The 13,389-nt window shown below is 52.4% G+C and overlaps 1 protein-coding gene across 4 annotated transcripts in view; it reads left to right on the top strand.

Annotated features, from left to right (window-relative positions):
* The window catches only part of SH3BP4 (SH3 domain binding protein 4), a 94,007-nt gene that overhangs the window by 29,072 nt on the left and 51,546 nt on the right, over positions 1 to 13,389 (top strand). Inside the window, exon 2 of one of the 4 annotated variants that reach the window (XM_029225197.1) lies at positions 9,537 to 9,606. The exons of the other annotated variants lie outside the window; for them this stretch is intronic. The gene's annotated coding sequence lies outside the window, so the exon portion shown is untranslated. The remainder of the gene's footprint in view (positions 1 to 9,536; positions 9,607 to 13,389) is intronic. 4 annotated transcript variants of the gene reach the window in all.

Genomic DNA, 13,389 nt, shown 5'->3' with positions numbered 1-13,389 from the left:
GAGCACAGGCTCCGGACGCGCAGGCTCAGCGGCCATGGCTCACGGGCCCAGCGGCTCCGCGGCACGTGGGATCTTCCCAGACCGGGGCACGAACCTGTGTCCCCTGCATTGGCAGGCGGACTCTCAACCACTGCGCCACCAGGGAAGCCCCGCAGAAGGACTTTTGACCCCTGTGTGTAGCATCCTCTCGATACCTGTTTGGAGCCCGGTCAGCCCAGATGGTACCCTCTCCGTGTCCCAGGAACCCCTTCTCCATCCAGGGGTTCTCTCTCCATCTAGTTCTGTACTCACACCAGCAGCTTTATGTCCTGGCATCTTCTGTTTTCAGCCTTGTCTTTTATTTAGGTACCTGCTTTCTCTTAAACTTCCATTCTAGAGCGCAGGACCCACATGTTGTATTTATGTCGTCCATCCGTCTGTAGCTTGCAAGGAGCAGAGCCGGAGTGAGGATTTGGGAGACGGCGGAGGGATCTGTTGACACTCTAACCTCACGTCCCTCAAAGCCAAATGATCACCAGCCAGGAGAGCCTGAACTGTGTTTAAAGTTGTGTTATCCTTTTACACCTAACCGGTGGTTGCTTGTGACGAAGGTAAGGATAAGTAGGTATGCAGAGCAATCAGTGAGAGGAGAGACTCATCACAGAGCTTCAGATAGCTCTGACGGGGAGTGAGGGATGGTAAACACGACCCACCTCTCATGTCGCGTAATAACTACCTGGGCTGGAGGGTTCTGACCAGGACCTGATTCCACACTTGCGCACCCGTTCCAGCCTGTAGTTAGGAGCTGGGGGATCGGAGAGAAATGACCCCATGGAGCTGCGCCCTTTGCCCAGCCTTGCTGGTGGTGGGGAAGTGTGGTCCCCCAACCCTGTGTCCAGTAAGGCAAGCATCTGCCCAAATGCCCACCACCCCAGTGGACAGCCGGCCGTTGAAATGGCTTCTTCAAGTTACCTTTTTTTTTAAACTTTTTTGGGGAAGATTGCATTTTTTAAAAAAGTCTCGTTCAAAAAGTAGGACATTCCGAGGTTGGGGACCGCCTTGCGTTTCTGCGTTAGCATCGTGCTTATCTCAGAGAGGTGCTTAAGAAGCTGAGGATTCACTTTGGGGGAAAAAACAAAAATACAGAATGGTCCTCTTATAACCAGAATCAGGTCTTGGGCTTCAGAAAATGTTTGTTGCAGTGATTCTGTTTCTGACCCAGTTTCTACATGTCTTTGAGAGTAGGACTAAAAGTAGGGGGTGGTCTGTGATATTGCAATGCGTAGCAGATTAACGAATGACAGATCACTCAATGCTCTTATAAAGTAGCTATTCCGCCCTTTCTCCACCGCTTGGCCTAGGCTTATGGAACTGAAATTAGCCCTCTTTGCAAAGCTCAGCGGGGAAGGGGCCTCTCGGGGGTCTTATTCTGGGTGAGTCGGGCGTGGAGGGGAATTTGGGTCAGCTGGAAAGGCCCGCTAGGGTGGCTCCAGCTGCACTTCCCACCTCCTGCCTCTTTCACAGTTGCTAAGGTGAGAGGTTGCCTGGGTGAAGGTCCCCAGGAAGAAGAATCCAATAGGTCAGAGGGTGGGTGGTCCTCATCGTGACAGCTCTGCCCCAGCTCTGCCCGAGGTCAGGAGGGGTGAGCCAGCAGGAGGGCAGCTTTGAGGAAGGAGGTAGCTGTTGGGATTCTGGCAGAAAGGGACCAGCGCTGGACACCATGTGTGCAGGGACCGAGGCTGCCACTCACACAAGGCCGGGTAATTCCCCGCCCCACCCGGCACCGAGGAACAAGGGTACACATCCCGGGGTCACACGTTCAGGGGCCGAGCTGGGATTTGAGGCCCTGTTCCAACAGAGTCTGAGCTTCCACCACCGACTTGTCCCAGGATTTTCAGCCTCTTCTACGTTTGTCGGGAGGCTCTTTCTGTGCCATCTCCCAGGACTGGCACAGAAACTCCCTTCCTGTGGCTCATAAACATCAGGCAGGATACTGCACCTCTTCCTACTTTAGTAGACTTGGGAAGGGGGCGTGTGGTTCTAATTGCTGTCTTGGAAGAAGGAAAGAAGGAAGGAGTTCAGTGTTGGAACCCAAGCCGGCATTTTATACCCTCACGTGGAGACATCTGGTCTGACTGCAGCCTGCTTTGTCTTTTTCAATATTTTCTTTTTGTAGTTTTTGGCCAAGCCATGTGACATGTGGAATCCTAGTTCCCTGATCAGGGACCGAACCCGTGCCTCCTACATGGAAAGCACAGAGTCTTAACCGCTGGACTGCCAGGGAAGTCCCTGCAATCTCCTTTTTCTGCCTTTGTTTTCTCTGCACTTGACTGTTAGTCTGTTCGTCAAGGTCATGGGGGCTGCTTTGCACCGGGGGTTATGATCCCAGCTTCCCATTTCTTGACCTCAGTCAGTCATTGAAACCCTTGTTGAACCTCAGTTCCCTCGTCTGCTGAAAAGGACACGGTGATGCCGGCCTTGCCCACCTCCAACCACCAGGAGGCCAGATGGAGAAGCACCTTGTCAGCTACCGTGCATGATATCAGTGGTTTTCACAGTGTGGTCGAGGGACCGGCTGCACCAGCATCACCTGGGTGCAAGTTAGAAATGTATATTCTCAGGCCCGGCTCAGGCCTCGGTGGGTGGAGACTGGCAGTCTGGGTTTGAACAAACCCTCTAGGTGAGTCTGATACGTGCCCGTGTTTGAGAACCACTGCTTTATTCACGTGTAAGAAGTTAAGTTCTCAGCCATTTATGCCATAAGCATTTTGTGAGTTTTCCGCTGTGTATTTGGCTTAAATCTCTGGACTTTTATGTTTCAAGGAAGAGAAAGGCAGGGTCCCTGCCCTCAAGGTGGTCCATAGGCTAGTAGAAGAGAAGGAAAGAGTATACTCTCATGTGATATGGAGAAAAAAGATGATAAAGTAGGAAAAAAGAGAGAAAAGAGTAATCTCTCGCATGATATGAGAGCCCTTTTACACTTGAGGAAGCCAAGACCCAGAGTCAACTTAGGTCATGGAGCAAAGGTCATCAGACCAGTGAAGGGCGGCGCTGACCTGTGAGCCCACAGGTCTGACTGGGGACCATCTCAGAAGCCTCCGTTTCCAGGCTGCCTTTCTTCAGGTGGTAGCTCCTACACCCAGCCCCGGGCTGGCGCCGGCTCCCCGATTATTCAAAGGAGGAGGTTACGGTCAGCATCAAACACATACATATGGAATCTAAGAAAAAAAAAATGTCATGAAGAACCTAGGGGCAAGACGGTAATAAAGACGCAGACCTACTAGAAAATGGACTTGAGGATATGGGGAGGGGGAAGGGTAAGCTGTGACAAAGTGAGAGAGTGGCATGGACATACATACACTACCAAACGTAAAATAGATAGCTAGTGGGAAGCAGCCACATAGCACAGGGAGATCAGCTCGGTGCTTTGTGACCGCCTGGAGGGGTGGGATAGGGAGGGCGGGAGGGAGGGAGACGCAAGAGGGAAGAGGTATGGGGATATATGTGTATGTATAACTGATTCACTTTGTTATAAAGCAGAAACTAACACACCATTGTAAAGCAATTATACTCCAATAAAGATGTAAAAAACAAACAAAAAAAAACCCTAGGACTTCCCCCGGCAGCACTCCCTCATCAGCTTTTTTTGTGTGTGTGTGTGCGGTACGTGGGCTTCTCACCGCTGCGGCCTCTCCCGTTGCGGAGCACAGGCTCTGGACGCGCAGGCTCAGCGGCCACGGCTCACGGGCCCAGCCGCTCCGCGGCATGTGGGATCTTCCCAGACCGGGGCACGAACCCGTGTCCCCTGCATCGGCAGGCGGACTCTCAACCACTGCGCCACCAGGGAAGCCCCCTCATCAGCTTTTAAGTGGTGACCATCAAGACATTGGATTTAAGCCTCCAGCCCCGCTGGGAGCCCAGAACTGTGACCCGGGTCAGATTGTAAAAGTCCCTAAGTCATTGGTCAGTGAGTAGAAAAAGTTAGTCTAAGCCTGGAAGAAATAGCATTTTTTTTTTTTTTTTAATGGAAAAAGCCAGTGTCCGTGGATCTTCCGGTCTTCCTATATGGGGTGAAGGTCTTTCTCTGAGTGTGCGTTTGTTTCATGGCTGTGTCTGGCATGGACCACAGCCTAGTACATCCTCTTGATTCCCCATTTAAAGTCAAGTGACAACACAAAGGCTGGCAAAGCTGTCTGAGTCCAGAGTTCTTCTGGAGTTTTATTGTTTTTTCCTTAAATGTTTAACGTGGTCTAGTTTACCAGCCTGTTTTTAAGCAATTCCCCATTATCGAGTCTTTTACAAAATATTCCACCTGACCAGTCCTGGAAACTGCTCATCTCACATAATTATTTATGTGATAATTAAATCCATTAAAATGTCCGTAACAAGGCCCACCAGCTCCATCCAGTGGGAGAAGAAGCCTAAAGGAGGAGGACACGGCAGCCTTCTGGCCACAGGTGTGGGCGCCCACATACCTGAGAGACCTCTTCCCCGCCCTGCCAGGGAGGAAGGATGCTCAGAAACGCCGGCCGCGCACAATGAACTAAACCGCCCACTTGATACCATGTCAGGCACCAGGTGGGAACCCACAGATGTACAGGGTGAAACCACTGTGGGCGTCTGGTTGATGTGTGTCTCAATAATACCCCCTTTGTGCTTCATATTCAATATTGGTTTCATACACGAGAGAGGAAAGGGTATTCCTTACCGCACCATCTATACCATTTGAAATGTTGTGAAATTTTAGGAGAGGTAGGTGAACCAGTTCCGTATTCTGTGTAAGAAGATTCTGCCCCATAGATCAGGCATGATTTCACTTGGCTGCATCACCCGCCACGTACCTAAGTACTGTTTCAGTGAACAGTTTTACTAGTGTTTATTTTGTTAGCATTAAATACAAAGGTCAGTCTGCAGAAGCGTGATTTTTCTCAGTTTTGTCAATTGGTGGCCTTGTAGTTTCTTCCATAAACAATGAAAAACCGAGGGCGAAGTCCACGGTCAGGCCACAGGACCCCGATGTGCCTTGAGCATCCCATAGTGCTACAATGCTGCTAACCTGCGCTCAGGGCTGGGGCCCCGGGAACCCTCCTCACTGGAGGTTGGAGCCAGCTCCAGTAAACAGTTTCCAGTGGATGATTTTACCTTTGGGCCATTCCTGTTTCCGTTTGGAGCCACACCTCCCTTTGTTCGCCTTCCCTTCCCTTTTGCCGTCTCAGATCCTACCCGCTACCTGGCCAGCCCTCGGCCATTCGGCTATGCACCCGCCGCGGGTGCTGCCCACTTCTCTGTGGCTTGAGTCTACACCGGCCTGGCCCTCTGCCCCGTGGCCTGTGTAGGGCTGGTGTAGAGCAGGGGTCGGCACACTTCTACTGTAAAAGGCCAGGCAGTAAGTATTTCGGTCATTGACACGCAAAAGAACCACAGACAAACCGTAAAGGAACGACGGGTGTGCCTGTGTTCAATAAAATTATATTTCTGGACCCTGCGACCTGAATTTCATATAGTTTTTATGTCATGAAATAGTCTTGATTTTCTCCTCCAACTGTTGAAAACTGTTCTTCATTCACGGGCAGAGACGTGTGTCGGGCTGGGTTTGGCTTCTGCTTTGTGCTTTAGCGCTGCTACTTTGGTGTTTCCAGGTGTGGTGGGTCAGGGGTGGGCGAGAACCGAGCCCTGCCGCGGAGAGATCCTAGTCTAGCTATTGTCAGATGCGGGATATAAAGGATCCTTTGGCTGGTGGATCCGTCTGTCTCCATCGTGACGGTTGGAAACCTAAGGAAAAAGCTTCCTGGTTTTCCAGTCTCCCCAAACCCCCCCTGGAAACGCTTCCCCTCCAGCTTTGAAGAGCTGTGTTGGGTGTCTGCGTGGATATAGGGCCACTGAGCGCATACTGGGATTGTAGGAACAAAGCACGTAGGTGTGGGTGTTCAGTGACATCAAAGGACCACGTAGGTCCTGCCCCGAGAGGCTTGGTCCTGCAGCACGGACGGCTCTCGTGGGGTTAACACAGGCCAAGCTGTCGGTCCAGGTGGATCCGGGGTTACAGAGCATTTTTGAATCTGTCACTTTCAGCTGTGAAGACAGGCAGCATGGTGAGAATTCCTAATCCCGTTTTGCAGATAGGTTGTATTAGTTTGCCAGGGTGCTGTAACAAAGAACCACAAGCGGGGGTGCTTAAACACCGGAAATTTATTGTCTCACAGTTCTGGAGGCTGGAACTCCAAGACTGAGTGTCCGCGGGGTTGGTTCCTTCTGAAGCTGTCCCAGAGAAGCTGTCCCAGGCCTCTCTCCGGCTTCTGGTGGTTTGCTGGCAACCCTTGGCTTGTAGAAGCATCACCCTGACCCCTGCCTTCACGTGGAGTTTTCCCTGTGTGCGCGTATCTGCCTCCAAATTTCCCCCTTTGTAAAGACACCAGTCATATTGGGTTTAGAGTCACCCTAATGACCCCATTATAACTTGATTACCTCTGTAAAGACCCTTTCTCCAAATATGGTCACATTCTGAGGGTCTGGGGGTTAGGGCTTCAACATAGGCATGGGCTGGGGGGCATAATTTGATTCATGACATAGGGCAAGTGGAGAGAATGGCTGAGTGTCTTGTTGGGGCCTGTCCTGGGGTGAGAATTGAAGACAGGGCCGTCATCTCTGTCTTTGCTGGAATAGAGTCTACTGTCTACGTTTCTTGAACCTCTAAGTTTACCTACGGAGGTTTCCAGACTTCCTCAGGTAGGATTAACTCTGTAGCTACATCGTCAGCCGAGATTGTAAGCTGTGGCTAAAACAGCTACTAAGTGATGCGTGAGGGCGCCCTCAGTGCTGTTCTCACTGGACCGTACTCATGCTTGGAGGCTCTGGAAGACAACAGAGGCTTCTCAGCACTGCTTTTTACAGCTCTTTGGTTCTCGGAGATTTCCCCCAAACTTCGGCTAGTAAAAGCACTGATGTGTCTGGAAACAAACGAGAAAATCAGGGAATTAGGCATGTTCTACACTCCAGAGCTTTGGGCTAACTTGGTCCACATACACTAAGTCCCGTGTTTCCTTTTGGGGGCCATGGGGACTGATGGGCCCCCTGGTGACTGGCGGCTCCCTCTTTGGGTGAAGGACCACACCCCTCTCCTGTCAGGAAAGCTGGTCTTTGTGCAGAAGACTGGGGCTTCCAGAGAGGTAGAACCTGGAGCTGGGGAGGTGGAAAGGGGCCAGCTGGTCCTGTTCACCTAATCCCCCCCACCCTGGACCTCATCGGCATGACTGTTCACGGCCAGAGTTGTGAACACCGAGCGGGTAGAGCGCTCCAGGTGTGCACTTGTACCTGCCCATGGCCCATCCAGGAACCTGCCAGGGTCCATTTGAGGGAATAGAGCTCAGCTTCAGGGCCGTTGGGCTGTAAACAGAAGCTCTGTACCCAGGAGCCTGCTGGAGTAGACAAGAGAAAAGCCCAGTGGCTCCCTAGGCCCTTGCCCCAAGTGCTGAGCGGCCCGGCGCCTAAAGCCGCAGTGAATGAGGATGTGCAAAAGGACTGAGAGGGGAAACATACTTTTCTCTTCAGAAAGACCTGGTGGCGGTCGGCTCCGGTTCCGCAGAGTGTACAGTCACACCCTGTGTCTGGGAGATGGGCTTTAGCGTGAGCAGTAACGTGGATGCCAGAGGCCAAGGCCGTTAGCTGCACGGAGATGCTCTTTGCAGGGAGACCCCGTGGCCTCGCCAGCCCCCAGCCACTTCTTGCCCTTCCTGAAGGGCCTGCAGATGGACCCGTGCAGGGGTCAGAGGCCCAGCAGTGTGGGCCCCTGGTCGGGATGTAGGGTAGATAGAAAGTTCCATCCCCCAGCCTAGATACGGGGGCTTTGGGGTTTATAAAGGAAAGGAGACATCCAAGTTTTTAGGCTGGTATAGTGACTTGAAAACAAAAAAGAATACAATAAATGCATACTATTCTCACCGTAGAACAAAGTGGAAAGCTTAGAGAAGTCAGAAAAAGCAGACAAAAACCATGAACCCACTTCGGAGAGGCCACCTCTGCAATGTTTCACCTGCCCCGGGCCTTTTCAGTGCCTCCGCCCCCTTAATACAACGAGGTTCCCACCTGCTCTGTCTTGACAGTCTTTGGGGTCCTGCGAGCCATGTGATGATACCCCGAGGTCCTTGGACCCGAGAGCTGCGTGGTGGACGCATCGAAAATCCACGTGATGGGTGGACAGCGGCCTCTGAGTCCTGAACATTCTCCCCCATCCCCGCATTTTCTCATCTTCTCAGGATCTAAACCTTTTGTCACATTTGAATATATTTCCTCGGCCGTTGCTGCCTTTTTCGTGGCGTGCATCGATTTCACTGGAGTTTTTGCTTTTGCCTTTGTGGTTTCATACGTTGCTTGTGCGCTTAGGTCTGTCTCTACCTCGAGAGTTAACTGTACACCTGCCGGATTTTCTCTTTGCTTCTGGTTGATTTCCTTCCGTGCCTCCCTCTCCCTCCCTCTGGGCTTTCGGTACATCCGGAATTCATTTAATCATGGGAGTCCCAAGGGGAAACGATGTTCTGAAGACCGGCCAGCTGCCCCGGCATCTCAGGGGGTAATTCTTGCCCTCTGGTGATGCTCCTTGTAATTGCATGTGAATCATTTACGCAGCCGAGGGTCTGTTCTGGGCTGTCTGTTCCGGCAAGGACAGTGATTTAGGGAAGGTATCCAGGATGAAATTTCCTCCTGTTTCACAGTCTGGCCAGGTGCAGGGTTCCTGTAAAGCTCGGAGCAGCTCTGTTACTGCCGTCCAGAACATCGGGGTGGCGGGGGGCTGCCATGCGGTGGTGGTACCTTCAATTCCACCATCCATCAGCATCCTTGTTTAAGGAATCTGTCACAGACATGGCCTCCATGGTTACTTGTTAGTAACCACCTCCTAAATGACCAGCAAGTGGGGAGGAAACCCCACTGCTGGGAAGGCATCAGGAATACATCTTTTGGGTTCAGCTGATAAGATTATTCTGTTGAGCCAACACTGCCCGTCTCTGCAGCAGAAGTAACAGCAGGTGAGGGAAGACGGTGCAGCATGGGGGAGACACAAGCAGAAAAGAGCCCTTGTGGCAGGCTGGGCTCCCAGAAGCCAACGGTGACACAGGTCACCATGCAGGTTTACTGTGACGCCCTCTTGGGGTCGGCCCCCTTGGAAGAGACTGGGGGCTGGGGGCAGAGGGAAGCCCTTGGAGACCCCTCAGACACTCCAGCCCTGGGACTGCACTTCCCACTCGTCCGGGTTGGGAGAGGGGTGGCAGGCATCCTTTCACCCCTTCGTAGCCGCCCCAGGGCGGGGCCGTGATCTGGGGGGAGGAGTGCCTCTTTCCAGGAGGCAGTTCTGGGAAGCCGGCCACGCTCGCAGCAGCCGGGGTGCAAAGGGGTCCCGGTGCCCCATCCCAGCCATCCACCGCCGTCCTCACCTTCCCGATAAATGCAGTTTAGAACATAATCTGCTCTTGGTGTGGAAGAGTCTTGGAGGGAAGAGGTGGAAATGAGTTCTTCAGCTGAACGAGACTCTAAATCTTAGTCACGTTTCCCCTTTTGTCTGGTAGCATCTTCCTCCTCTGGACAGAAGGCCGGGCCCTGGGACTGGTCCTCTGACGTCGCTGGGCCCGGTTGCAGGTGAGTGCTGCAGACAAGGCGTCTGAGAAGCAGCCGGACCGGGGCCTGCCGCATGGAGGCGGCTGTGTCGTGACCGAGAGGCACAGACCCGTGTTGGGAGATGGGCCCCGTGTGCCCACAGAGCCTCGGGAGGGAGGGGTCGCTTCCCCATGGCCCTTCTCGGCCCTTCCCAGCTCTGCAGCCCTGTCTTCACATCCTCGTCAGCTGTCCGTGTCCCCACGTGGGAAGGTCAGATGTCGCCGGTGTGCCTGGCACCGGCGAGTTCCCAGAACAGCCCCTGGTTTCTGTTTACCTCCGCGACGTTCCTCTCTGTGGCCACCGGTGGAACGTTCTCGCTCTCCCCAGAAACCAGCCGGGCAGCTTGTCCTCCTCCCGGAACAGCCTGGGGACGGAGGAGCCCAGGTTGGCTGTCCTGTGTGTTTACACAAAGGAGTTATTCTTAAAACCTAAGAGGTTCTGAGTTTCCCGAACAATGGCCACCAGTGACGAGGTGCGACGCGTTTGGCTGTGTGGGTCTGGGAGAGGTTAGTCCTGGGAAGGAGCGCGATGGCAGAAAATGTTAACAGGAAGCATTAGCCCGTTCAGGAGTAAGAATGGGAGGCATCCGGCAACTCCCAGCAGAAGGGAGCGTAAAGGGTGGCCGGGTAGAACGTTCGCGGATACACTCTCGGCCGTTTTTGGTCTTTATTCCTGCGGCTGGCAATACTAGTAGGAAAAGCCGTCTTCTGTGAAATCAGTTGAGTAAGATCATCTACATGATATAGTGCAGACTTCATGAGTTTAAAAAAAATGAGACTTTCCTATCCAGGTGAAAGGAGTGGGTGTAAATTAACGGGGTCATTTGCAGACCCGGGGTGAAGAGGGGAGTTGAGACGGAACAGCTCAGAGGCTGCTTCCTTTCAGGGTCAGGTCTGAATAATAAAAGCCGTTCCAAATAAAGTGCTTGAATTAGTGAAGGTTATTCTTTACGTCCTGGGCGCCTTCTGTTCACCTGGGGGAAGATGATTGGCTTTGGTTCAACTTTCTTCCCTCCCCACCTTTTATATCACATTTCTTTGTTTTCCAGTATCAGCCTGTGCTCTAGGACCGAAAGAATGTTTGGGGACATTTGCAGGTTATGACCCGGGGACTTTTAACGGTGAGTGAGGAATTCAGGAGTGTTCTTGTCCCAGGGCTAATCCTCACCCCGCGGAGGTCTTAGGGACTTAAAATATTTCTGCCCAGGAAGCAGCCATCAGCAAGCCCGGGAGGCTGTGGTCTGTTTGGGTTGCAGTGAAACCCAGTGAAAGGCATCCACATTCCTCACATTCTTTCGGACTGGCATGGGCCTGAACGCTGGGGTTTCTGAAGTCCAGCAAGCAAGTATGCAGCTGGGTTCTTTTCTGTAGATAAACGTGATAGATGCCAGCGGTGGTGCGGCAGGGCTCCCTGCCTGACCCCCACAGGATCCCACCTCTGCGTTTGCATTGGGGGTCTGGTGCAGACCCCCTCCTGAGCAAAGCAGAAAAGGAGGTCAGTGGGGCCCCACCTGGGACCCCTCTCTGGCTCTGGCACTCCCCTGGGTGTCATTTATGTGGTTTGCTTTTTCCGGCACTGAGCCAGGGTACCCGGGGCAGCAGGACCTCTGGGAAGAGGAAACAGGAGGTTGAGATGGACAGCCTTCCATCTCAAGATGAGCTGAAGCAGTGCCGGCTGTTCTCATCTTGTCCTTAGGGGTTCCTGGGAGGCTGGAGGATCACCTCTGCTTGCCTTGGAGATGACAGATGGGCCCTGTGCGGAATTTAGGGGAGTGGGCCTGTGTCTCCCAGCATTTAAAGAGACCACCCACTGGCTGTGACCAAAATGGGATCTTGACATCTGGCCAATTTGTGTGGCTTTTTTTCCTCCAGAAACATAAATGCAGTGTTTCCTCTTTGCTTCTTAACATTCAAGATCTGATTTATCTCAAGTTCATTGTGAGGCAGAGCTTCCCAGGGTTTTGCTGGTGCCTAATTTTGTGATTTGAATGTAATTCCCCCTCTGTTATCACTGTCAGGAATAGTTTATTGAAGGGCCGGTGGAAGCTGCTATTCAAGGTGATGGACCAGGTGAGGGAGCAGGAAAGATGCCTGGCTCCAGTTCCCTTCACTTTAAGACCCCTGTGAAGGACCAGTGTAACCGGCAAGTAACAGCTTGGCCCGACAGCTCCTTGCGCGGTGGCGGGGGGGGGGGGGGGGGGGGTGCCAGCCAAGGAGGAGCTCTGTGGGGAGACGGAGGTCAAGGCTGGTTCCCGTGATCCTGCCAGTGGCCGTGGAAGCGGGAGCTCCAGCCTCCGCTCACCCTCCTCTGTCGTATCTCCTCCAGCCCAGGAACACTCCATATGTCCTGCCCATTTTACAGACAAGAAGTGAGGCTCAGAGAGTGCCTCATTCAAGTTCAGAGAGTTATTAATAAGCCTGTGTGTGTGCCCCAAGCCATACTTCCTTGTTGGGAGGACACATGAGCTACGTGGGCCAGTATCCCCGAGTCCCACTCCGGCCGGTAGCTGTCAACTGTGAGTCAGAAACGTGAGCCACGTAGGTAATTTTTAGAGTAAAAATAAACAGATGGAATTAAAGTTTTTCTCTTAGAACGGTACATTTCCTTCGAACAGGATACAGTTAGGAAGTAAGCTGGCTGATCTCAAAGGCTGGTGCTGTCCAGCTGCCTGGACTTGTCTACGCTTCCTGTCAGGGGACTCTGGCCGGGCACCGTCTGGACCACATGTACAGTCACTGACAAATTCTTGCTCTGCAGGGGTTACTTTTCAGACCCGGGATCTCCGCAGTTTCTGATTGCGTGAGTTTGTCTTGTTTTTTTGATCTGAAATTCACACAGCATTCAATCGACCATTTAAAAGGGTACAGATTGGTTGGCATTTAGCGCATTCACAGTGTTGTGTGACCACCACCTGTCTCTGGTCTCAAAACATTTTCATCACCCCAGAAGAAGACCGCCCTCCTCATTAAGTAACTACTACCATTGCCCCCTGTCCCCATGCCCTGGCCACCACTAACTGGTTTACTTTTGAGGTTTGAATCGGGGGCCAGTCTGTATGTAAGGGAGATCCTGGCTTTCAGGTGTCCTCAGGACAGAGCAACCAAGGCTGGCATCCCAGGCTTGCAGGGCCCCTCTGGAGGTGAGGTCTGACATCACAGTGGTCGGCAGGTGATCCACTGCGGGGATGGGGACCCAGCCACGCATCGCCTGGATGTAAGGCTGTGTTCAGCCTCTTTCAAAACCTCTGTATGAATAAGCCTCACGTAAGTGCTGCCTCATTAAATAAAGGCTGCGGTTGACTGTGAGGTCAGGTGCCACGGAGTGAAGCCTGGAGAATGCGGGTGCGTGAGAAACCCACGCGCTCCCCCAGAGACGGCGTCTGCATCCTTGCAGGTCTTGTGTTTTAATCTCATCACCAGTCTGCCTCTTCACCCTTCTTAAAAGCAGGTGTGTCATTAGGACCGCTGAGACATTTTTAACATACTTGAGGCTCTGGAGATAAAAGAGGTGAGTCAAAGAAAGATTCCACTGTTGTTTATTCCCAGAGCCTTCCAGTCTCTCGATGAAACCTGCTTAGACTACAAAGAACTTCCCAATCTAATCAGAAAACCCCAGTTTCCCTATCTCTGGCTGGAGTTTTCCCCTTTTGTTCATTATTTAAAGTTGACTGGGCTGGCTGCAATTTAGGAAGGACTGAGTGACTGTATTTCATTCTTGGGTCAGAAAAATGTCTATGCAGAGAGCTTATCGCATTGGTCTTTTCCA

The sequence above is a fragment of the Monodon monoceros genome, unplaced genomic scaffold (assembly GCF_005190385.1).
Source record: "Monodon monoceros isolate NGI ecotype Baffin Bay Population unplaced genomic scaffold, NGI_Narwhal_1 Super_Scaffold_16, whole genome shotgun sequence".
NCBI classification, from domain to species: domain Eukaryota; kingdom Metazoa; phylum Chordata; class Mammalia; order Artiodactyla; family Monodontidae; genus Monodon; species Monodon monoceros.
Note: the sequence above shows the minus strand (reverse complement) of the source record. Positions and strands in the feature narration are given on the sequence as shown.